The 23,979-nt window shown below is 35.8% G+C and overlaps 1 long non-coding RNA gene across 6 annotated transcripts in view; it reads left to right on the plus strand.

The window, feature by feature from the left end:
* The window catches only part of LOC129206429 (uncharacterized), a 166,353-nt gene that overhangs the window by 72,249 nt on the left and 70,125 nt on the right, over positions 1-23,979 (plus strand). For 5 of the 6 annotated variants that reach the window (XR_008577134.1, XR_008577131.1, XR_008577133.1 and 2 more), the window contains exon 3: positions 9,566-9,699. The exons of the other annotated variant lie outside the window; for it this stretch is intronic. This is a non-coding gene — a long non-coding RNA (uncharacterized LOC129206429). The remainder of the gene's footprint in view (positions 1-9,565; positions 9,700-23,979) is intronic. 6 annotated transcript variants of the gene reach the window in all.

Raw genomic sequence — 23,979 nt, forward strand, 5'->3', positions numbered from 1 at the left:
TCTGTCACTGATAATACTGCCATTTTTCTGACACATGTATTAACCTATTGGAAATGCTGTTTTAAAACATAAATATATTTATTCAAAATAATTGTCAGCAGCCTAGGTTGTTGTAGTAGACTGGGAAATGTGGATAAGACATATAAATTTTCTGAAATTAACACAAAATATTAATCAAAATATTTTGCAAGGATGCTGTTCTGCAGGCAGTTTGATGAGTATTAAAGAACTTCCATTTTCACATGCAGCTAGACCTTTTCTTCTGTACAGTGGAGAATACAAGATACTTTTCAGAACATCTCTTTTACAGCATAGTTCATCAAGGTGAGATCTTTATGAAGTCTTGGTATTCGTTGACCACCCTGTCCAGGGAAGCAAGGTTGGCAGTTCTGTAGTTTTTTGGGATGGGAATCATAATATTGTGTGTTTCCTTTATGAATCACCTCCTTGGTTTATACAAATATGCAGAAATCTCAGTTTTCATTTAAAATAATTTTTTCTAGCCCTGAGGACTATGGGGGAAAACACTTGGAAAACAGATTGGTAAAGGATCTAAGGCAAAACCCAAAAGATCCACATATTCATGATTAAAAAAGTACTTTAAAGACATTAAATTTTTTTGTGGCCTGACTCATAAGATTTTCTTTCTTCTTTTTTTTAATGGTATAACTTAAAGGTGTTATTGACATCAATGAGTTTTGCCATTGAAATTGAGTGAATTGAGGCCAAAGCTGAGGGTTTTTGAAATCCCCAAGTACATTTTTAGAACAAACAGAAATCTTCTTGCCTCATGTTTAACTTCAAAATTAACTACAAGTGCTAATGCACTGATTAAAGGTGGAAGAAAATAGTTTTTCTGTGAATACGGGGGGTATATTTCCCCTTACAAGGAGGAAACACACTCTCAGTTATACAATAGACAATATAGATAAAATGACTTTGAAAATCCATTGTCTGGAGAGTTCTAAAATAGTGACCTTTAGGAATTTACACTGAATTTTTATCTTATGAAATTACATTGTTGGTGCCCAGTTGTTTTTTTGCTTTTTTTTTGTTTGTGGTTTGTTTGTTTGTTTGTTTGTTTTTTTAGTTTGTGGACATTTATATCACCATATGGTCTTAACTGTAAATAATATAAAGAAGAATATTAAGTTCTTTGAGCAATGCATCACTTGTCTCTAGTGTCATTTACACCATGTAAGAACATCTCTAATCTGAGTAAATTCCATGGCTGATATCTTGATTTATTGTTTTAATGTATCCGGAGTGCATGGTTGTTGCATAATCCCAATGATTTTTATAAATTGCAGTGAAAGAGAGCAACATGGCAGGCTCATTAGCATAAATGACACACCAGCATTTTTATAAAGACAAATTCCCCAGTGTAAAATATTAAATGTGAATATAATGTCCTTTGATGCAGTATAGAATAACTCTACCAGGTTAATATTTGTAATATAGTGGCTAAGGTGTTAGGAAGTTGACAATGTCTGCTTTTGGCTTTATCCTTTCCAGGTCATTTTATTTTATGCTTCCTATGTGTAAAACTTGATGTCACTGGAACCCAGCATATATAAAAGAACCCTTAATGTACTAAAATCTTACCTCAGGTTTTAAACCCAGGCAATGATACTGGACTCAGAATCTCACTAAGCAAGTGTTATTATTTTGTCCTACTAGTTCTTCCTGTGAACACTGGGTTTCCATTGGCACTTAGCTGGCAAATCAGTGCCAAGAGTACAAAAACCAGCTGAGTTCTCTTGTAGCTGCTGCTGACTAATCTTTTTTGTACTCATATTGTAATATCATCATTAGTTTTAGTTGTTTGACAGTGGCAGTGTTACTTCCTCTATAGATGCCAGCGTTTACCACAGTAGTATCTAAGATACTATATTTTTTTCATAGTATTATGAATGCAAAATAAGTTACTTTTCCCAGACAGGTCTCTTAAAAAGCCCTCAGTGTCTGCATGCAGTCAAAACAACTAACTCATTGGACTGTGACTGATGAATTCATCTTCATCATTTTTCATGGTTTTTAAAAACTGTATTGCTGGAGTATTCTAGTATGGGAATTACAGTAACTGATGTATATTAAGAATCATCAGTAAACTAGGAACTGAAATGTAACAGGTAAGAAAATGGTTTTGCTTAATATATTTTATTAATTCTAGTCTTTTGTGATGTAGGTCTATTTCAGTCACAGAAACATGAAACTGCATTCAGAAACAGTTATAGATATTCACATATATCTATGTACATGTCTAGATACATGTATAGGCTACCTTTAAATTGTAGTTTTCTTCAAGGTAGTTCACAGGATTTCCAATGAAATCAGAATCAGAAAATGAGAGGAATGTGACTGTTAGAGTTACACAAACATTCTTATCATCTTTTATATGGTGAAGTTTTAAATTAGCCCCTTTTCCTCTGTGCATTCCACACCGCTAATCCAAAATATAGTTAATAAGAAAAATGAGCTGATGTGAGATGTTCCTCAAAGAACTAGTAAATTCCTAAGGAAACTAATGTTATGGACAACTGCTTTAAAAGAATGTTAATTCTTGATTCAGGTATCTGCTGATGAAAGTTGTACTTCATTTAATTTGACATGTAGAAATCAAAAGTTTATGAGGTCATTCTTGTTAACCTTGTTTGTTTACTTCTATTCTCTCAGTGGAAGAAATATTTACATAATGTCTTCTTTCTGGGAACAGTAAAAATTTCAGAAACACTTGGAAGATGAATCTTACATTAAATTTCATGATTTAAAACACTGTTTCCAAAAACTGGTCCAGAAGAATACCTAGAGTTCGCATATGATAGCTAAGATGAATTATGATTCTCTGTGATGACAGTTCCTGCATTTCTACCAAAGTAAGTGAGGATAAGAGAAAGATTTAACTAGTTAACTGGCAATAGGTGTGAAGATATCTGCACTGCCTCTTTCAAACTGCAGAGAGAAGGTTCAGGAAGATCAGGGACAAAAGCTTTAGTGTACAAGAGGAGCCATTCCAGAACAGACTAGCAGCTTTCTTATGCTATTATTCCATCTGACAATGGCCTTTACCAGATGCTTTAGAGGAAAGTGCAAGAAACCCTGCAGTGAGCACTTATGCAATATTCTGCCCGTAGAGGAAATTTCTTGTTAATCTCTGTCAGTGATGATTGGTTTATATCCTAGAGCATGATGGCTTGAAGGTTAAGTATAAAATAACTTTAGGACTAGTACAGCTCGTACTACTGTAAAAGAAGCTGTTTTTTCCTGAGATACTTTAGTTTTATAATGTGACAACAGGCACTGGCCAAATGATGTTAAGTAAATTCATTAGAATGTTTCGGCATTTATTGTAGAGGCTGGATAATGAAGGAGATCTGGGATAAAAACAAGAGATTAACTCTGTGTGATTTACAAAGAATTCGTGAAAACAGGCATGTCTTTTTTTAATGACTTTTTGGTATATTACATACATTTTTAATGGTAATGTGGAAAATCTTGCCTAATTTTGCTAGAAACTTTTATGAAGTCTTTAACCTGTTATATGGCTTCAGATGATTCTTAAGGAGAATTTTTTTTAAATTAGTCTATTAATAGACACATTTTTATAAAACAATATTAAAATACTAGCCTTTGCACTGAAAATGCTTTCTGTTTTCTGGTCACATTCCTGACTTCTGTGAAATCATTGTTTCACTATTCCTTCCAGTCACAGAGTATTCCACAGGCAAGGATTGAATTTTGTTGTTTTAAAAGAAAAAAGAAAAAATCTTCAAGCTTTCTTTTCATATTCTGAAGGGGCGAAAAAGCATACATTCAAACATCTCCCCCCCTCTCCTCCCCTTTAAAATATGGTTAAAGAAAGAAAAAGTGATACCCTTTTATTTTTTCATCATTCACAGTTGGGTTTTTTTTGGTTGGTTTTTTTGACTTTGCAGTGGAATAAAAAAATCCTCTAAATAATTCAGACTATCTACTCTAAATAGTATATCTAGTCTAAATAGTGTCACAAGAAGATCTCTTCTAGATCTAGCAGTGCTGAATGAGGATGTTACTATGCTGAGCTCTCCAAACCTATAATCTGCCAGCTGGAAGTTGCCATTCCCACAGCTCTGCCGGACAAAGGAGTCTGAGAGCTTTGCCTTATCCACTTCAGGCAAAGTCAGTTCTCTTTTCAAACTGCCTTCATCAGCTGATTAATACTACCATGACTCCATATGGAGTTCTCATATGACCCATCCTGCCAACAAGCTGCAGAACTGGCAGCCTCTTGGGAAGAGAGAGGAAGAAACTCTCAGTGTTCCTAATATCTTCAATTGTCACTGCTTTTTGCTAGATGAACATTTGTCTGCAGCCTACAAATGAGCTCTCTATGAGCACTCTGCTAAGAACATTGCTATTATTATGCTTGTGTTTTTGTGCACTGCTTGTGAACTTTTCATCTCCTTGCTAGCCTGTCTATCTTAATCTTGTTGGATATCCTGAACTTAACTCACTGTTGTGTACCATGCCAAAGGAGAAAAAGAGGGAAGCCAAACAGCTAATGAACCAAACAATCCAAAATTGTTCATGATTGCAAAATAGTCAGAATTACAGACAATATTCTTTCTACTCACTTTAGATCCAGGCTTTCTCTGAGGTGGCATAGCAATATACAGGAACTAGAAAAGCAGAAAGTAGCAGAAAGTCCTCAATATTTTGAGTTATGGAGATTATTTTCCCCTCTGTTTCATAGTACTTTATGTGTCACTTATATGTCTGAAAGGATTGTAGAGGAGGATAGAAGTTAGGTAAGGCAAGTCTGAAATCATTAAACTGTCTCTCCAAGGATCACAGAATCACAGAAACACAGAATGGCAGGGGTCAGAAGGGACCTCTGGAGATCATCTAGCCCATCCCCCCTGCTAAAACAGGGTATTCAGTGGTCAGTAAGACTTCCTAGAAATTTTGCTGTATGTAGTAATCATACTGCAGGTTATTTGTAGACAGCTCATATCTGTGGGAAGATCAGTTATCCAAGTAGCCAAAAGCACTTCTTGAAAGACTGATGTACATAAGAATGCACACATGGTGTGTAAAACAGTGATATCTATTGCCATGTTATGGGAGTGAGAGGCAAGGAGAGATGTTAAATAAGAAATAGGCATCAACAGGCAACTGATGTGCTGCTTTGCCTAGTGCTCTTCTAACGGGAGTTTGGTTACTGAGCTGACTCTGGTGCTTGCTGTATCGGGCATGAATCTGCTGCTGTTACCAAGGAAATTCTGACTTTATTTTACAGATTGAAGAGAGTCCTACAATAAATAAAAATCAGATGACCACCTAACAAAATAGAGAGTTGTCTTCCTAGAAATAGCATCCTGTCAAGACTGAGGTGTTCTTACTGGAATGTCCAACCTGTTCTAAGGCAGTATTTTTTTATTACCTTTTTGTATTTGACTTATTCATTGACTCACTCATTTGGTTTACTTTTTCATGATATGTAGCACTTTGAATGTATGGCTTATCAGTAGGAAAATGTACTCGAACAAGTATTTGCGGGATCAAAACTAAGGGAATTATGTGTGATCAACAGATCCCTGATGTTATATAAAACCATTGGCTCCCAGCTAGGCTGTTTCTTAGATGTAAATCTGAATGTAAGGGTGGTCATTTTTTTTATACTTGTGAGACGTATTTTAATCTTTTTTTATGCATGTAATAAGTTCAAATGCAACCCAAAATTGATAAAAAAGGTAATAGTCACATGGGATGAAAAAATGAATGTTATTATACATAGAAGAAGTGTTAGTGTATTAAACAATAAAATTAATAAATGTAAGTAATAGAAACAAACTTTATAAGAAATCTAAGGTCTAATTCAACATTTTTTCAAAGTGATATAAAATTGACATTACATTCTAATATACTTAATTTACTTATTTTTTTTAGAGTTTAGATGCTTTGTATTCTATAGAGAAAAAAATTAGGGGACGTAGAATAGATTAGCATGAATTCATTGGATGTATGCCAGCTACTACCTGCTGAAGTTCTCACAGTTTTATTTTGATAACATAAGGCTTGATGAAATGAGATTTTTGCCTTTTTCCTACTAATGGAAATCAATATAACTAGACCAGAACATTTACAGTATTTACATCTTTCTTTAATGGTTAGGGAAAGTAATAAGAAACAGTGACTGGGGAGAAATTAATGACTAGATAGGGCCTGGCTGCCAATAGACCTTTTCAGGTTGATCACAAAAATCATTTGCTATCATACTGAGGTGTAGATGAATTTCATTTCTAAGTGGATTTTCAGTTTCAGCAGAGCAAAGTTAGTACCTCTAAGTAGGAGTTTGTCTAACATATGGCATGACTCAGACTTTCTCTCTGGAGTTTATTGCCATAGTAGAAGATGCTATGAATCCATTTGTGTTATACATGAGATCAGGAAGGCTTTCTCTGTGTCAGTGGTCCCTGCTGTTCATGTATACTAGCATAGATCTGACTCAACTGTAGATTGATATCAACTATTTTTCATTTGTACTTTTTGCTGCTGTTACACTGTTTGATTTTAAAGGACATGAAACACAACTACAGGCTGAGTGGAGAATGGATTGAAAGCAGCCCTGAGGAGAAGGACTTGGGGGTGTTGGTCCATGAAAAGCTCAACATGACCTGGCAATGTGCACTTGCGGCCCAGAAAGGCAACCATGTCCTGGGCTGCATCAAAAGAAGCGTGGCCAGCAGGTCAAGGGAGGTGATCCTGCCCCTCTACTCCACTCTTGTGAGACCCCACAACAAGACAGACATGGAGCTGTGGGAGCAAGTTCAGAGGAGGGCCAAGGAGATGATCAGAGGGCTGGAGCACTTCTCCTATGAAGAGAGGCTGACAGACTTGGGGTTGTTCAGCCTGGAGAAGAGAAGGCTCCGGGGAGACCTTATAGCAGCCTTCCAGTACCTAAAGAGGACCTACAGGAAAGCTGGAGAGGGACCGTTTATGAGGGAGTGTAGTGACAGGACAAGGGGTAGTGGTTTTAATCTGAAAGAGGGTAGATTTAGATTAGATATTAAGAAGAAATTCATTACTGTGGAAATGAAGTATTACACTGGAACAGGTTGCCCACAGAAGCTGTGGATGCCCCCTCCCTGGAAGTGTTCAAGGCCAGGTCGGATGAGGCTTTGGGCAACCTGGTCTAGTAGAGGGTGTCCCTGCCCATGGCAGGGGGGGTGGAACTAGAGGATCTTTAAGGCCCCTTCCAACCCAAACCACTCTATGAGTCTAAGTACTTTTTAGAGACATCACTTTCTGGAGATGATGCATTAACGTTGTGGCTTCTTAGATATTCATATACATAAACAAACTGGCATACCTAAATTCTGCAAACTGCTACCTCTCTGCATTGGACCCTGCCCTTGGCAATCTATCAGTATAGGTTGTAGCTGTTCTAGTAAAGAGTTGCAAGATTTTTATTTTGTCTTTACCAGTATAATTAGAAACTAATAGCAAAGATGCCAGTGGGTTTCACTCACATGTCATTTATATATGTATAATTTCATTGCTTAAAATACAGTTGCTTTAGAGGGGTATGGGCTCTGGATTATTTGTTCTTATTTCCTCCACTTAGTAGCAGAGTCATGAATTTAAGAGAGCACCCATATGCCTCTGTGGATCCCAATGCCCAAAGTCCAGAAAACCAAGAATTGATGTTTTACTTTTAGAATGGATAGAAGCACTTAAACAAAGAAAGAGGAGTCAAGACTGCAAATAAAGTAAAACCAGTGCATTGCAAAAAAGTCTTAGCATATTAAAGCAACTTAAAATTGCACCAGAAACAGTTTTCAGATCAGCATAGACAACAGAGCAAAGTTGTAATATGCTTTTTATGTGTATTGCTAAGTAAGCAAAGTCTGCAAAGTCACTGTGTGTGATAGTATAGACTGGATTTCCTGAAATCATTCACTCAAGAACAAACCAGGTAAGCAATCTGAGCTTTATTTCCAGTCAGTGCCTCAGCGCTGCTTGAGATAACGGCTTCCTTCAAATGTCCTACATTGTCAGGTTTGTATTGATTTAAGAGCTCTGGTGTGCTACTCGAGCAAGACATGTTATAAAATTCTTCTGGGAAGAAATAGCCTCAAAGCACCTGGGTAACAATACCTTTATTAATCATGTGATCGAATATAAAAGGATGAATTTTAACATGTATTGTCAGGCTAATGAGAATAACTTCCTTTCTAAGTGCAAATGGTGTAGTTCCGTAATGTGAATTACTCCTGATTTATATCAACTGAATACTTCTACATCTGAGAAAAACCTTAGGAATCATACTCTTTCATAACGTTTGTTGCTAAACAAGTACTGGTAAAGTGTTTTGAAATTCATACTAAAAGACATCTTTTGTGAAATGTATGCAAATTTCATTAACTGTAACCTGTTTTGGGAAATCTGTGGAAGCCTAACAATACCAGGTGACATTGACTGCTTTTTTAAAGGCCAGCCGTAGAACTTTATAGCTTTATGTTTTAATGTAAAAATGACAATTCATTGAGCTCAAGAGAGAAACAAGTAATAAAGCCCTAATAATGCTCAGCAGTTTACTGTCAGCTCAGAAAGCGCCTGACTACAGTATTCCTGAATGTTCTTCAGGAACTGGGGACTGCTCTGTCAGAGCAGCTGTCTTTATTTAAACTCAAGCTTATCAGCTGGAGTTTCCAGACCAATCTAAACTGCTTCATTGTAAAACAAGGAGTCAGTGTCTGGAGATGCACCTAGAAGCAGATTGCAGAAAAATGCAGGTTACAGGCTACAGAGGGAATAACCCTTATTTGGTACAGATTGTTAGATAAAGCTGTCTTGAGACTGCCACAAATGATAATGATGTTTCCTGTAAATTAGGATCGACATTTAATTTGGGTAAAAGACTGGTTTACTAAGCATCTATAAGAAAAATACTTTTGCAGAGTAATCATTGTTCTTATTTTAGTAAGTTTACTTATCAAGTGATTATATCAAAGATCAAAGGCAAACCCCCTGTGAAACAGTGATGAGCATATATCAGAACACATACAAAGATTTAAGTAGAGCACTATTCTGGCAGTGGACAGTAGCTAAACTTTGGGAGAGAATTTGCAAAACAGGACAAATAGAAAGTAAAATTTTTCCTGCTATTTCTTCTAACTTCTGTCAAACCATAGCTCAGAGACTTTGTGAGTGGGAAACTTTTTGTGTGTGTATATATTATATAATAGCCTTTGATGAATTTTTCTTCCATAAGTTTTTCTAATTGCTTGTTAAGCCCACCTAAGCTTTTGACATCTCCAACATCCTGTAGCTATGAGTTCTACAGTTTAATTACGTGCTTTGTGAAAAGTGTTTCCTTTTGTTTGCTTTAAGCCTGCCACTTGATAACTAAGTCTTCTAAACTCTTTCATGGTGGGAACCAGGGAATAGTTATTCTCTGTGTACTTTCTTTATTCCAGTCAATATTTTATAGGATTTCATCATTTTAATCTCATGGGTGTTTCTTTTCCACCTAGTCTTTTTTCATCTCTCCTCGTTAAATAACAACTTTTTATCATCCTAGGTACACTTTTCTGTATCTTCTCCAGAGTCCATTTTCAGATGTGGGGAAGTAGAACTGCATTCAATATTCAACAAGATTTATTCTGTATTCCTTTTCCAACTATGGCCACCATTCTGCTGCTTTCATGATCTCTTGTGAGTATTCAGCCAAAGCTTGTATAGATGTGTTCATAAAGACTCCCGAAATTCTGTTTTGAGTGGACATAGCTAATTTAGACTCATCATAGTAATAGTTTTGTATTAATAGATGTTGGTATTAGTAAGATATCTTCTTGTCCAGACACTCATTATTATGATAACATTCTGTAGCTTGTTGCATCTGGCTTTTGCTTTCATAACCTTCAATAATTATCATTGTCAGCAAAATTTGTCAGCTCTTCACCAGCATCCCTGGATCCTGCATATAAACTCTGAATAGAAGAGATGTACACATCCTTGTTAGGTTTTCTGGAAAACTCCCTTCACAGAAGAAATTTTTAAAAAATTATTATTCTTTATTTCTTATCCCTTAACAAATCAAGAATCTTAGGGAATATTTTTCCTATTATTCCAAGTAACTTACTGTTTATAAGATCCCTTGCTGATGAACTTTGTTAAAAGCTTTTTGAAAATTCAAATACATTATGTCAGCCACATCTCCCATGCTCTTGAATTTTTCAAAGAGCTCCAATATGTTTGTGAGGCATAATAAGACACTGCAAAAGCTGAGTTAACTTTTCTCATTATATCATAATATCTGTAGGTCTAGCCTTTTTTTACATTTAGTTACTTTTTTTTTTTTTTCTGGTAAAGAAGTCAGATTTACTCATGCATATTTTCTTCTAGTCTAGCTAAAACTTGTCAGAAGAACTGGCTTACTTTTATTACCATTGATTCTCTCAGCACTGAGATCACTTTCAGTAGTATTAATCATCTGCCAATTTCATATTTGACTTTCTTTGACTTGTAGGTGAATATCATGTCACTGTGGTGATTTGTTACTATTAATTTTATTGATTTGTTCTAAGAATTTTTTGACTGAGTGTGCAATTGCAGACAATTCCTACATTTCTCCCTCTATAAGAAAAGTTCCTATGTAGAAACCAGTCTAATCTCATCTGTAGAGAACACCAATATGCAGAATTAATTTAACTGTTCAGCTTTGGCCTTATCTTCTTTTACAGCTCCTCAATCATCTATTGGTCCTACAGACTCTTTGGCAAACTGCTTGCTTTTGATGCTGAAAAGACTATATTATTAGTTTTTATATCTTTTTATAAGGTTCCTTAAAAAATATTTTTATACATTTTTATGGCTTTATATTTCACTTCTAGACTTATATTCTTTTCTACTTTCCACATTTGCACAAAAATTTTAATTTCTGAAAGTTGCCTTTATGCTAGCAACAATTTAATAAAATTCTTTTTTAAACCTATTCCACAACTTTTTTTTTTTTTAGTAGTGTCCTCTGTTGTTTGTTTGAATAAAGTTATGGAATAATTTTGTTTTCTCATGACAAAAAGGTGAGGAACACATTCTTTTGTGTGATAGTGAACTATATTACAAACATACCCATGGTATATATAGTTGTACTGACAGCCCTTAATTTCAACATTAGTGTGTTTGAATGTAAGCTTTGTATTGCTGCTGCTGGAAATACATGGTGTTATTTCTGTATTTTCTCCAAATCTCTGGAGGCAAAAAATTAAGATCTGAGGTATGATGCAGGAACTGTTGATTTGGAGATACAACCTAAGGACATGGTTTTATCATAATTGTAAACATACCAAAAGCTAGATTTAATTTTATAATAAATGTGCTTCCAAGTAATTACACTTTACCAGATGCCAAATGAAGGTTCTTCACTTTAGGGTGCTGTTTTAATCCAATGTAGTAAAATCAAGCATATGATTTTATTACTGTTTCAAAGCAAACCTGTTTATGTTCAATCAGTTACAGGATTTAAATGGTTTCAAGACCTATTGCTGTTCTGTACTGTTTCCTTGTCCTGTAGGCCATCTATAGAAAAAATTATTATTAACATAAACAAGTCAACTCACATGTACACAGAGAAACTTAAGTGTTCTGATGCAATATTGCAAACCTCGGTGTATTCTGGTTCTGGTGTACCTAGGACTTCAGGGAGCAAAACGTGTTTTATGTTGAGTAATTATGAACATGAGGAATCTGTATTTCCTGGTTTTGGCAAAGATAGAAATGATGTAGGTTTTTTTTTTTCCTCTTTTTCTCCCCCCCCCCCCCCCGCCCCAACCTGAATGATTTGTTTATTTTAATGGGACTCATGCAGATAGTATATGTGACTGACTTTCCCTTTCTTATGCTGATTTAATTTCTCTCCTGGAGAAAAATCACTTTAAACAATTCAGGACTTTGACATAAAATTTTGTGGTTGCTAATCTATCAGGTCTTGTTCATGCAATCTCTGGTAACATGAAATAGAGAGGATTTTGCTGCTGCCACAGTGATGAATATCTTCAAAATGTTCTGCTTCATTTCCTATTCATTATGTAAATGAAATAATATTTACATGAATGGAGGTGTTCTTCCGCTGGTGTTCAAACTGCCTCTCAATACCATCATAGCCACCTCACCCACTCACAGGTGAACATTCTCCAACAGTCATTACTAACTGCAGAGACATTTCCAATGTCCTTATCAGAAACTTCCCACAGACCAAGTCTGGCACATCTGGACACTCTTGCACCTCTTGGAGTTACCCCTCCCGCCCTCCCTGGCCCCACACCACTTTTCAGGTACTGAAATCACCACTCAGTTTCACTATTTCTGCGATGATTTAAGTCTCCAGCATTCTCTGTGCTGTTGCCTAGGGCAATGCAGGCACTGTACGAAGATGTATGTAGAAAATCAGTCTGAAAACCTTGCTCTTACTATGGACTAGGACAAAGGCAATTATTCTTGTTGTGTTTTAGTAGCATAACTCAGAAAAATGCCAGAATTTGTCTGATAAAACCATAGCTCACTGGATTTTAAATGGGCAGCTATTTTCTATCTACAGAACTAAATCCAATTGGAAATGTGGAGAATTCATCAGTGCATCCAAATCTAGGATGTGAACATACAGCTTGATACTTAAGTTCTAGAGTGCTGTCTGGTTACTGCAGAAATTTCTTCCATCTTTACTAGTGCCTTCCTTTGCTCCATACATTGCCTTGAAAGCAAGGGTGGGTTTGAAGGACAATAGATTGGGTAGTTTGCTGAGCAAATGGCAGGCACAGGGCAATGAGAAAAGGGAGGTGCAAGTCCCATTTGTTCTCAGGGTGCTAATGCACCTTAGACCAGTGCTAACAGGGCTATTACTACAGGCTGAATGACAATTTCTCAGCTTTCAGAGTGTCTGCTGTGGTAGCTGCACTGCGCAAAGTATTACCTGTTTTGTATATCCAAATTGTTGAAACATACTTGCTAGAGGGGGATGTTTCTTCCTTTTCTATTTCTTGTTATGTGCATACGTCAATAGAATTTGTTTCCTGCCTGCCTCTTCTTAAATTTATCATCAATGTCTGCCATTTTACAGCAAAATACCTTCTTGTTAGAGAAGGGAATACCAATTTTTTTATTAGTTTAAAAGTAGAATTTTCAAGGGGAGGAGAGGAGGTGCTGCTTTCTTCTAGTTCTCTTTCCACCCAGTATAAAAAAAATGAGAGAATGTTTTTAGTCTTCTTACCTAAATACCTTGGAGAATTTGAAAAGCAAATGGATTTTGAGCTTAAATTCAGATGATTATGAAACCAAAAATTTTACTACTGTTGAGCCACTTTGGACATATTTCAGATCCCTCCCACTTTATTCCCAATCTGCCTAACCTACCTGTGTTACTTCACTCCTGAAGAGAAAGATATATGGTGATGGTGAAGCTTAAATCAAACAGCTGTTGCAGCATTATTATTTAAAGTGTACCATAAATTTCTAATAAGAATTTGAAGCATCTGTATCAGTCATTGTATTATCATACCTATATCATTGTAGTTATGGGGTCTAGAGTCATTTAGTCCAGTTAGAAAAAGAAAGAAGTTGTTTGTGGATAACCAGAAATAACGTATTTTTGATATTTACAAATAATGAACATTCATAAATATGGTACAGAGGAGCTCAGCATTGTTATTGACCATACAGCGTTATGCAAGTTGTCTGATCCAAACTGTTGCCTGCACCGAAGTGTGACCCAAGCTTATTTTTCTAGGCCTTAAAACCCTAGCTTTGAAGCTGAGTTCCTTGGGTCTATTTTCTTTTTTTTTTTTTTACAATTTATGAACCTCCCTATAACTCTTCCTTACTGGGAGGACTGTTTTCTCCTATATAGGAGAACATACAGGGCTAAAAAAGAAAGAACAAAGGTACTTCGGTGTCTCCTGGTAGAAAGCTACCATGTGTTTTTTACTGTCATATCGCATTTACCATTTATCTTTACAGATCAACACACACACTGTAAAATAAGATCTATTTCAGTGAGGATTTACCTGAAAATCTGTTAACAAAACAGATAGTTGTTTTAAAATTTTGTTGTTCCCTTGGACTTTCCAGCAAGGAGAGCTAGAGCACAAACATGGAGGAGCTCTATACATAATTCTGAGCTGGGCAGTGATCAGGCATGCCAGAAGATCTGGGCCAGTATGTTAACAAATATTTCTCCAGGGTGTTGTTTTTTGGTATATGGAAGTCATAAAATATGACTGTTGCAAATTAATTCTTTTTTCCTAATGAACTAAGAATAAGATCTGCTGTACTCTTGTGAAGATTGCCACCATAGATATTTTCATTTACATGTATTTTTTTTAATACAGAAGACCTTTATTACTCCTGAATTGTATGAGCATATAAACTTCTGTAAATGATTCTTCCAAATATAGTGTTTGTTCATTCACTTTTTTTGTGAATCATATGATAAGAGCTTTGATTCAATGCTATAGAATGTGCTGGTAGTTTTGCCAAAAATGCCACAAGTCATTTTTCTTTAGAATACTGAGTATTTATTATGTGTTGGAAGTATAACTTTTCCCCTTCTTTCATGTACAGTTAAAGTAATATGTCACTATGGAAGACAAAATAATTTTAAACTTTGGGACTTTTTAACTATTTGTAGTTACTCTAATACTTTTATTTGTGATATCTAATCATGCACTAGCATCTCACAAACATGATTATTGTGCTTATCAGTGTAGTATAGATAATTAACTTTCAATGGCAAATAGATTCTTAATAACTCTTTTCTTCCAGGTTTAGCTGTTTTAAAATTTTAATGGCTGTAAACTGATAATATCTTAGTATTTGTTTCATTTTGATGGTGTCGGTGGATTTACTACCACTGAGAAGCAAATGTGACATAAGTGTATTATATACTAACATAATACATTTACTGATATTACTGTCTATTGATACTTTCCATGATTGTTGGATTCAGTTTGAAAAATAAAGCTCTTTGCAAGCAGGACAAGAGCTAAACAGCTGTGGTTGTGTTAAGTGTTTCTAAAAATGATCACAGTGCATGGTGCACTGTTATTTCTTCTGTGTTTAAAATTGAGTTAGGCCTATAAAACTCAGTCTGTCAAATTTGTCATGAAATAATTTGGAACTCAAGAGGCTGTGTGGCTCAGGGTTATGTGTTACAGAAATGAGAATTTTATTAACATTGGAAAATGTCCACACTGATTCAAGAAAGCTGTATTGTCTTTCCCAATTTGAAATGACATGAAATATTTTGCTAGGATTTCACTTCAAAGTGTTCAGAATGTACAGTGTCAGCCTGGCATGCAATCGCTGCAAGTGTGGGCACAACCGGAAAAGTATCTGGCTCCAAAGATTATGGCCTTGGATATCAGTGCATTTTCTTGGTGCTCTGTGTCTTGTGCAAATGTTGATTAGAGTGAAGATAATATTGCAAAGAGGTAAAGATCACTTAATTTTTGCCCAGTGCTTTATAAGTATAAATGCATATATAAAATATTATTAATATAAATAGTGGATGCATCCTGTGGTATTTTATTTAGTTGTGTGTGCAAAGAAGGTACTAGGAGCTTCAGAGTGCTAAAAATGAATATAACCAAATAGCTTTTATTTATTATTATTATTACTACTACTACTACTACAAACATGCTTACAACAGACAGCATACAAAGTTTAAATGAATACTTACTATAAGATGATATGAAAAAGATAAGAAGTGCACCATCCTGTCATGGACAATGACATGAAATTGGAAAGTCCATGACAATGAAAATGTCAAAACATACTTCCATTAGTGCAGATTTAATTGAGAAATTTGTGTATATACCAACGGAATTCTTGATCTGGAAAAGCCTTTTTATGCAGCCTTTACTTCTCTCTAAGCAAACATTTAAATATTTTTCTGATTTACTACTATTGAGAGATATTATTTAGGATGCTTTTCTGCAGTGATGTGCAGACAGGTGTATGTGCTCCTGTAATGCTAACTGCATGGCTTTGCAGCTTGGGAGACTGTTCAGCTGTGCTCCTCTTTCTGGATTTCATGCTCAGGTCTCATCCTAACACGGAGATGGGATGTGGCTGAGTGTGTGCCTTCAACACATGAACGATCTTGGATCCCGTAGGATTGCTATGCTCTAATTTGCTACATTTTTGATCACTTTGATTTAAAATGTATTCTAAAGAGCAGCTGTAAATTATGTTTTTATTCAAGTATGGCTCAAAATTGCTTCCGGCTAAAATAGTTTAATCTTCCAGTAAGATACAGGCAAATAATGTTGACACAGTTAATAAAAACGATTTTAAACCTAGGTTGGAACCTTCTCTTGGGCTTAGAATTAAATACTGCTCAAGTGCAGTTTGCTCTCATCCACAATGGCTAGTTAAACATTGTTATACTCATTTTATTCTGAAGACACCTCTTGTAACGTGTTTTAATATAAGTATATCTGGCCTGCAGTATCGGTCAGAAAGCAACTGCTGTTGGCAGTTATTTCATTTCTAATGTGCAATAACACAGCTGAAGCAATTCAGTGAATCACAGAAGTAGCTTCAGGGAGCCCATAGGCAATAGAACTAATTTCAGCCTGTGAGTAAATAAAAGATGTGAAAATACAGTTCCCACTTTCTCAGTGGAATCAGAATGACAAGGTCAATAGACACAGATTACTGAACTGTACACATTTACAATATTGGTACTTGTACCACATAGAGTATAAATATACAAATCCTTCCCACCCTGTCAGTCTAATGAGAATTATGTTGTTTACAAACCAGTGATACAATACTTCAGAGAAAAGCAACATCATTTGCTTTTGTTTTAATATGCAAATAATTTTCATGATTCAAATGAACTAATTTTGGAATATATCCTGGTAATGACCATAGAGACTGCTTTTTATTTTCTGTTTCAGCCTGAGATAAATATAGGGATTTGTGGCCAGTATGAAAGTAAGAAATAAAATCTTCCACCCATTTCCCTATTTTTACTATGTTTCAGTGACAATTTGTTTATAAAAAAAAATTTCACAACATTAGGAAAAAATGAAAGAAAAAAGCCCAAGAAATGAAAATGAAAAAACTCAGTTTTGTAGAGTTCTGGTGCCAGTTGCTGTCTGAGTGATGAGAGTTAGCAGGAACATATAGTAATATTTCCTTTGGTGGCCATTTTCCAGGTGTATGAGATTAGAATAACTTTTTTTTTCTTACAACCTAAGAATTTTAATATTCTGAGGATGTAGTTTGTAACAGTGCATCCAATATAACACAGCTGGAGCCACCAGATTTGCAATTGGACTGAATTTTGTTCTGGGTTATCGTTTTGTTCTGTTCCTACATCAGTGAGTCTTTTCTCCTTGTTGAGAGAACATTCCTTTCCTTCTCTTCACAGCTCCCAAACAAAGAGGAGACCTTTCTGCCCAGCCAAAAGAACATGCAAAAGCCATTCAGGTCAATTAATTCATTCAAGCCCACATATTACTGGCAGTGATTTCTGTTTCTAATTTATCTAGGTAATTAATAGACACAACTCTACTGTCTCCTCCCTTGCCCCACCTATCTTGCTATCTGTTTAGACACTGAAACCTGTGCAAAGTCAGACAAGAATGAAATCAAGAAATTAGATTGTAGTAAGTTGCAACCTCTACACTTGACCTATATTGCCTAAGTGCTTGATAGTTTCATTTAATTGCATTTCTCTGATGAAATCTTGTGACAGGACTACTTATTAGCATTGACTATCTTGGAAATCCATCTGTAGTGATTATGAGACAACTTTTGATGGATTTGAAATGAAAATCTCTGCCATTACAGTATATATCACATAGAGAGCTCCTCTAACTGTCCAAACTTTTACACATGTCATACATTTTCTATCATCATCAATTGACTTAATAATTAATATTTTCCTCCTGCCTCACTGGATAAAGATTCTCTGTGGCTTAGTAAAGCTCATGAAGTGAGAGGAGCTGTTGTCTGTATAATGTCTACCTGATTTACTGCAGAAATGGGTAGATTTGCCATGACTGAGGGAAAAATCCAGTGGAACAGAAAGGAGATCTTCAGCTGAAGCAAATAAATATGCTGCCCTGAAAAAAGTAAATTCTAACTATCTCTGAATTTTTGCAATGGCAAGTGAGCCAATTAAACCAAAATTCTCACATATTAATTTTCATTTTCTAGAACATGTCATATTTGTTTGGAAAACATTCTATCTTGTACTCTCAGCTATAGTAAATCCAAGGAGCTTCTACCTTAAAAATATGTGATACTCTCTAAGGTTCAGTACTGTGAGAAAATCAGATATAGGTATATTAGACTAGGCATTTGATGTAATGGATCCTTTTACCTTACATTTTCTCACTTCCCTATTTGTTAATTGGAGAGTATAATCCTCTTTTCCCACAGGATTGTGCAACAATACATTAATTAAGGTTTGGAAAGTATTCAGATTCTAGAGTACTGAGACCCTGACTGAAAAGCCGCTGAGAAAATGAGTGATTTGGTCCACAACGAGGATTTGAATGCTGTCCAATAAATAAGGCCTATAGATACATATTGAAAAGCACAGAGAAAGTATTGAAGAACTGCATGTCAAGTAGCCACTTTCTCTCTGCCATTCTGTGCAAAGGTACAGTATGTGATTCCAATCCATATACAACATAATGGATTTACAGCTTGCAAACAGGGATGTGTATGGCTGAATTTTTGTGAAAAGGTAAACTCACAACAATTGGATAACTAGTTTAAAGATTTTTTTTAAAACAAACAAACAAACAGAAACTTTAACTGAACTGTTAGAGCTAGAAAAGCAGAAACCAACTGAAATACTGTCAGTATCAAACTATGAATTAAAAAAATACCCAACACTGCTCTGAATTTATCTTCCCAGATTTTTATGCTTATATGCTGATGATTATTTTCTGTTGCTTCCCCCCCCCATATCTGTGTGGAAGACCATCAGAAATAATAAAGGAAATGTGTTTTTGTTTTTTGGCTTCCCTCTAATTAAGCTGTTAGGCAGTTACTTAAATTTAAGCACGTGAGTGATCTGGAAGGCTTCAGCAGAACCACATACATGCTTAAGGTTAAACGTATGTTGTGGTGTTTTAGTGTTCCTGATGTAGATGACATCCAGGAAAACCTAAATGCTCAGATGAAGAATGATTTAAGCTAATACAATGTTCCAAAAAGTGATGTGAATTTCCTTGCCTGGCCTTTATAGAGGAGAAGAGCCTATAGCTGTGTTTCTAAGAGCTGCTCCACACAGGTAGAGAAAGGCAGTTCCCAAAGAGAATCAATTTGCTCGGGCAATGCTGTAAGCTTTATCTCAGTTTCCATTGCAGCCCAGGGAAAAGTCACTTGAATTTTACACAAAAATAGAATTACTTTACATCTGTGTTATATGCAAGACATTGGAGTTGTTCTTTTATGCATTAAATTAAATACGTGATCTCCAAGTTAGCAGATATAAACTGTGAGCTGACATCTATCTTCTGTTTTTCAGCACATTAAGTACATTATTTTTTTAAATACACTGGACTTGATTCTATTGTTATTGACTTTGATAGAAAAACTTCCAAATATTATAAAGATTACAAAGAGGCCTGATTGATAAAGCCTCTCTGCAAATTCTCGGTTGCAAATAGGACAGCATCAAATGCAGTTATGATGTATGTTGTTCCTACTGTATCTAATTCAATCATTGATTAACTACAATGGGGAGTGATAGGAGCTCTGTTATTATTGTCCATTTACAATTATTTGAGAAATGATAGGATACAGGGTTTGTAAGGAAGAGGTACCAGAAGACAGTTGCCTAACAAGTCATTTGATTAATTCAGTAAACGTAACCTGTACATTTGAATAAGAAGTCATATGTGAAATCAAAGCTTGTAAAAGATGATCATGAGCCTCACATTGTTACTTACAGTGTACACTAGTAAGAAAAGACACACATCATAGTTATGAGTGAAAGAGAAAATTAATAGTGCTTTTTCCAATAGTTCTTGAACTCTTAAGTAGGAATGGTGGTGTCAATACAGTTACTAGAGTTACAGGATGGAATTTCAATGCACCATATTTGAAAAATGAAAACCAAAAAGCATTTGTAAATAGAGATACATCCAAAGTCCTGCAGAGCTTCCCCAAGATTAGAGAATCAAAAAAAATGTCACTATTAGAGGAGGTTATCCTCTGCCCTTAAGCATAAACGGAGTGAAGATGTCAGCTCACATTCTGCCTTCTCTGTGACTCCAGATATGGAACAACAGCACTGTGGCTAGGCTTTCAATCTCTGTTTTTATAGAAGTGTCAACTTTTGTTTCAAATGCACCAGTTCTTATTTTTGCTTTCCCATTCACCCATGATAGTTCACCAGTCAGTTCAAGAAAAAACAGTTTTAAGAATTCATGCCTTGGTGATATGAACACCTGAGCTCCCTTGTGTGTTTCAATGCAGGAGCTAACGAGTGAAGACGGGTGATTTGTAGTGTAGATAATACACAGTTGGGTACCCCAGACGTGTGTCTATTCCTTTGTCAATGATGTTAACAAAAGGCAGGCATGCTGAGTAGTCAACCAGTGATATAAAATATTTGTCAAATGGATAGGTTTATTGGAAAGAAAATACTATTTTTTCTCTTCAAATGTATTAGTAAAATGAACAGATAAATAAAAATCACAGCTGACTGGCACCTTTCCTATGAAATTTAATAATTAAATTTCATTAATTGAAAATGGAAAGCCTAATCTTTCTTTCATTTACATAAAGTTGTATTTAGCTTTCTCTGGAAATGTCTGTGGACCTGAATTTGCCAAAGCTATATTTATGTTTTTAATGTAAGTGAGACTTAAGCCCTGAGTTTTGGAGATTAGTGGATTAATGTGGGGTGAATACAAAAAGTTTTTTCCTCTTAGGATCTGGAGAGTATATTGACAGGTCATACTTTGATGTTAGGACCATTTTTCAGTTACAGCCCAAGGAAAGCATTAGTATAATAATACATTTGACTTGTAAACATCTACATCAGAAGTATATAGTGTTAAAAATGCTAAAGACATAATTTCAAATTACTTCTGCCTTTCCTCTCTTTCAAAGTTTGAGAAATAATATATACCACAAAGCCTGTGTCCTCTCAACTGTTACAGAGAAGACGACAAAGGGAAATTAAGCAATGAGTGTAAAAATACTGCTGTAAGAAAAGCAAGAGCCATTTAATGCCCAGAACACTGGCACCACCATGTGTAGTCCAGAAGCAGCAGTTCTCAAAGAGCAAATCAAAAGATATAAAACTCATCCCTTATTTGCTTATTTTTAATATTCGGGATAGCATTTTTCTTCTACTTTTCAACAGAAGATTTGTTTAACACAACACGATGTATTACTCATACTGCATTTCCAGTTTTATACACTAATTGTAATCAGCATGTGATGAGAGTCCATGGCTTGTTAGGCTCTCGTGAGGGTAGAGGAAAGAAAACAAACTGTTATAAGAAACAATTTAGAAGGCTGATAGGCCTAGCTCTCTAGGTAGGAATAATTTTCTGCTCAATACACAGCTGGGACCCATATGCAAAGAAGACACACTGGGAAAAACAGGTTGACAATTCCATAGCAAATTTTATTGCATCTATCACCACTATTTCATTCATACTGCTTGTTTGTGGTTCGGGGAAGGCACACTCTAGGAAGTTGAAAAGGAAAGACTTTATTACAAATGTTCCGGTAGCCAGACTCCACATTGCTTTGAAGTGCTAACTGCCTTTAGCTAAAACAACAGTAGACCACTTAGGAAAACATTTGTGATATTTACATATGCCTTTAATAGATGAACGTGTTATCCATGACTATAGCTATGCTAGTGAATTCCTAATGACAGGTTGTTTAAAGCACATTAAAAATGGCTCCAGTCTGAATAGCAATGATGTAAGACAAAGGGCCATTGGACGTGGAGCCTTCTCAGTAGATGAAGCTCTTTCCCTTCTATTATCTACGGTACTCTGTGCTAACCCAGCTGCTATGATGTCAGGAACATACTATAAACTATTTCTTAAAAATATAGGAAGTCCTGAAAGGTGGCACGTGTGCTGTATCTGAGAGTACTAGGCCTTTCTTGACTAATCTTTTCACTTTCTAGCTACATGTCTGCAAGGCTTTGTATTTGCTGGCTGCTTGACATCTTTTCTAGTCTTCAGGCTTCTGGACAGCTTGGTGGACTTTGTAAAAAAAATGAAAAGCTATTGTTTTCCCATTCAGGCTGCTACCTGTGGCATTGTTCACTGTAGATGGTCACTTGAGCGAACATGAGGAATGAATGAGGATCAGTTTTTTACTTCAGTTAGTAGAAAAGGATCGAGGGCATCTAAGTCGTGAACATTTTGTAGCAATGAACTTTTATGCACGCCACCAGAGTTTGTTATGCTTCCAAGCTATTGTCTGCCATGTCCATTCTGCAAGGACCATTGCTGCTGGACTCTGCAAAACTGTTGTGTTGAAAATTGTCTGGATCACAAGCATTTTCGGGGTGTACATTTTTGTAATATTTTACTCCTAACAATCCAGATTACTTTCACAACAAAAAAAGTAGAAAAAAGGTACTGCCTCAAGAATGGGCAAATGTACTAAAGAAGCAATATAAATAAATTGAAGATATGGGACCCAATCTCCAGCATAAACTCTAATATCTATGTAAAAAACATGTCTAAAAATAGCTTGAATTGAAATATAGTGGTTCTACTACAGAACGTCTACCAGTACCAACAGATCATTGTATTTAAGGACACTCGCATTTTACATTTTATGTAAAATCCGTGTGCCTTCAGACTTGCACGTTGTATATGGAGTGCCATCACATATACATGAATACCTACCCATGAAATCAGTTCCCTAATCTGGAAAAGTGTGTGTCCTCCTTTGTTCTTGTTAGTAACTAATTCCTTCCTGCTCCTGACAGCCTCTCGATTTTTAAAGCTATACCGTTAGGGAGGAGGACTAACCGCAGATTTTGATTCACATTAAATTTGAAAGACAGGAATGACAATACCCCAGCACCACATTGGGCTATGGAATCTTCAGCTCAGCACTGACTCGGAGGGAAGCATGTCAATTATTGAGTCGCCAGCACCACCCCCTGCACCATCTGGTTTTGCTTTGAAGAGGTCTCATCTTCAATGCCTGGTATTGCTCACCTTATGAAATCTGACAGGATCACAGCCTAAGATAGTACAGCTATGGGCCTGTTTTGCATTACTTAAACAGTGCAGTGGATGCAAGGTTTCCTGCCACAGGGGGAGATTTTCAAAGGCAATTTCAACTCAACTCTCATGGAAAATCAAGAGGAGACTGATCAGTGTCAATGCATTTCTCTGATTTAACTTACATACCAATAAGTGCTATTTCTATGAGTAGGTGTGGTCTTAAAATACTAACAGAGACTTTTCTCTCAGGAAACCTCACTTACATCAATGCTGTCCGCTTAGCAAGAGGCAAATCTCTTGAACAACTGTCTGGTTATGACTCTGCTGGATTCATTCTGTTCCTTGCAGTTCTCTGGATTCCAAATTTCTCTTGAGATAACATCTAATTGCAAAGTTGATTGTTGAAGATAATAAAGCTTCCCAAATTTCATCTTCTTCTGTGCGGCAGCATTGCTATGCAAACGAATTTGTCAAAGTGTTCATGTCTCATCAGAGAGTACAGTCCTTTAAACAACAGTATTATGTTGTCTAGAAAAAATGTGAAGTAATGCTTATAGATTATTGTAGGCAATTTGATCCAGGAAGATGTCAAGAAGAAACATTTTAAAATATTAAATTCCAAAATATCATAGATTGCACTGATGATTCAGTATCAGTATACATATTTCAAGTGTCAGTATAGCACACTATTGATGATTGCAATACCTCTTTTGGAGTGCTAAGTTTTGATTTTGAAAGATGTAAGACTTAAAAGATT

Source organism: Grus americana, chromosome 4 (assembly GCF_028858705.1).
Source record: "Grus americana isolate bGruAme1 chromosome 4, bGruAme1.mat, whole genome shotgun sequence".
NCBI lineage: Eukaryota > Metazoa > Chordata > Aves > Gruiformes > Gruidae > Grus > Grus americana.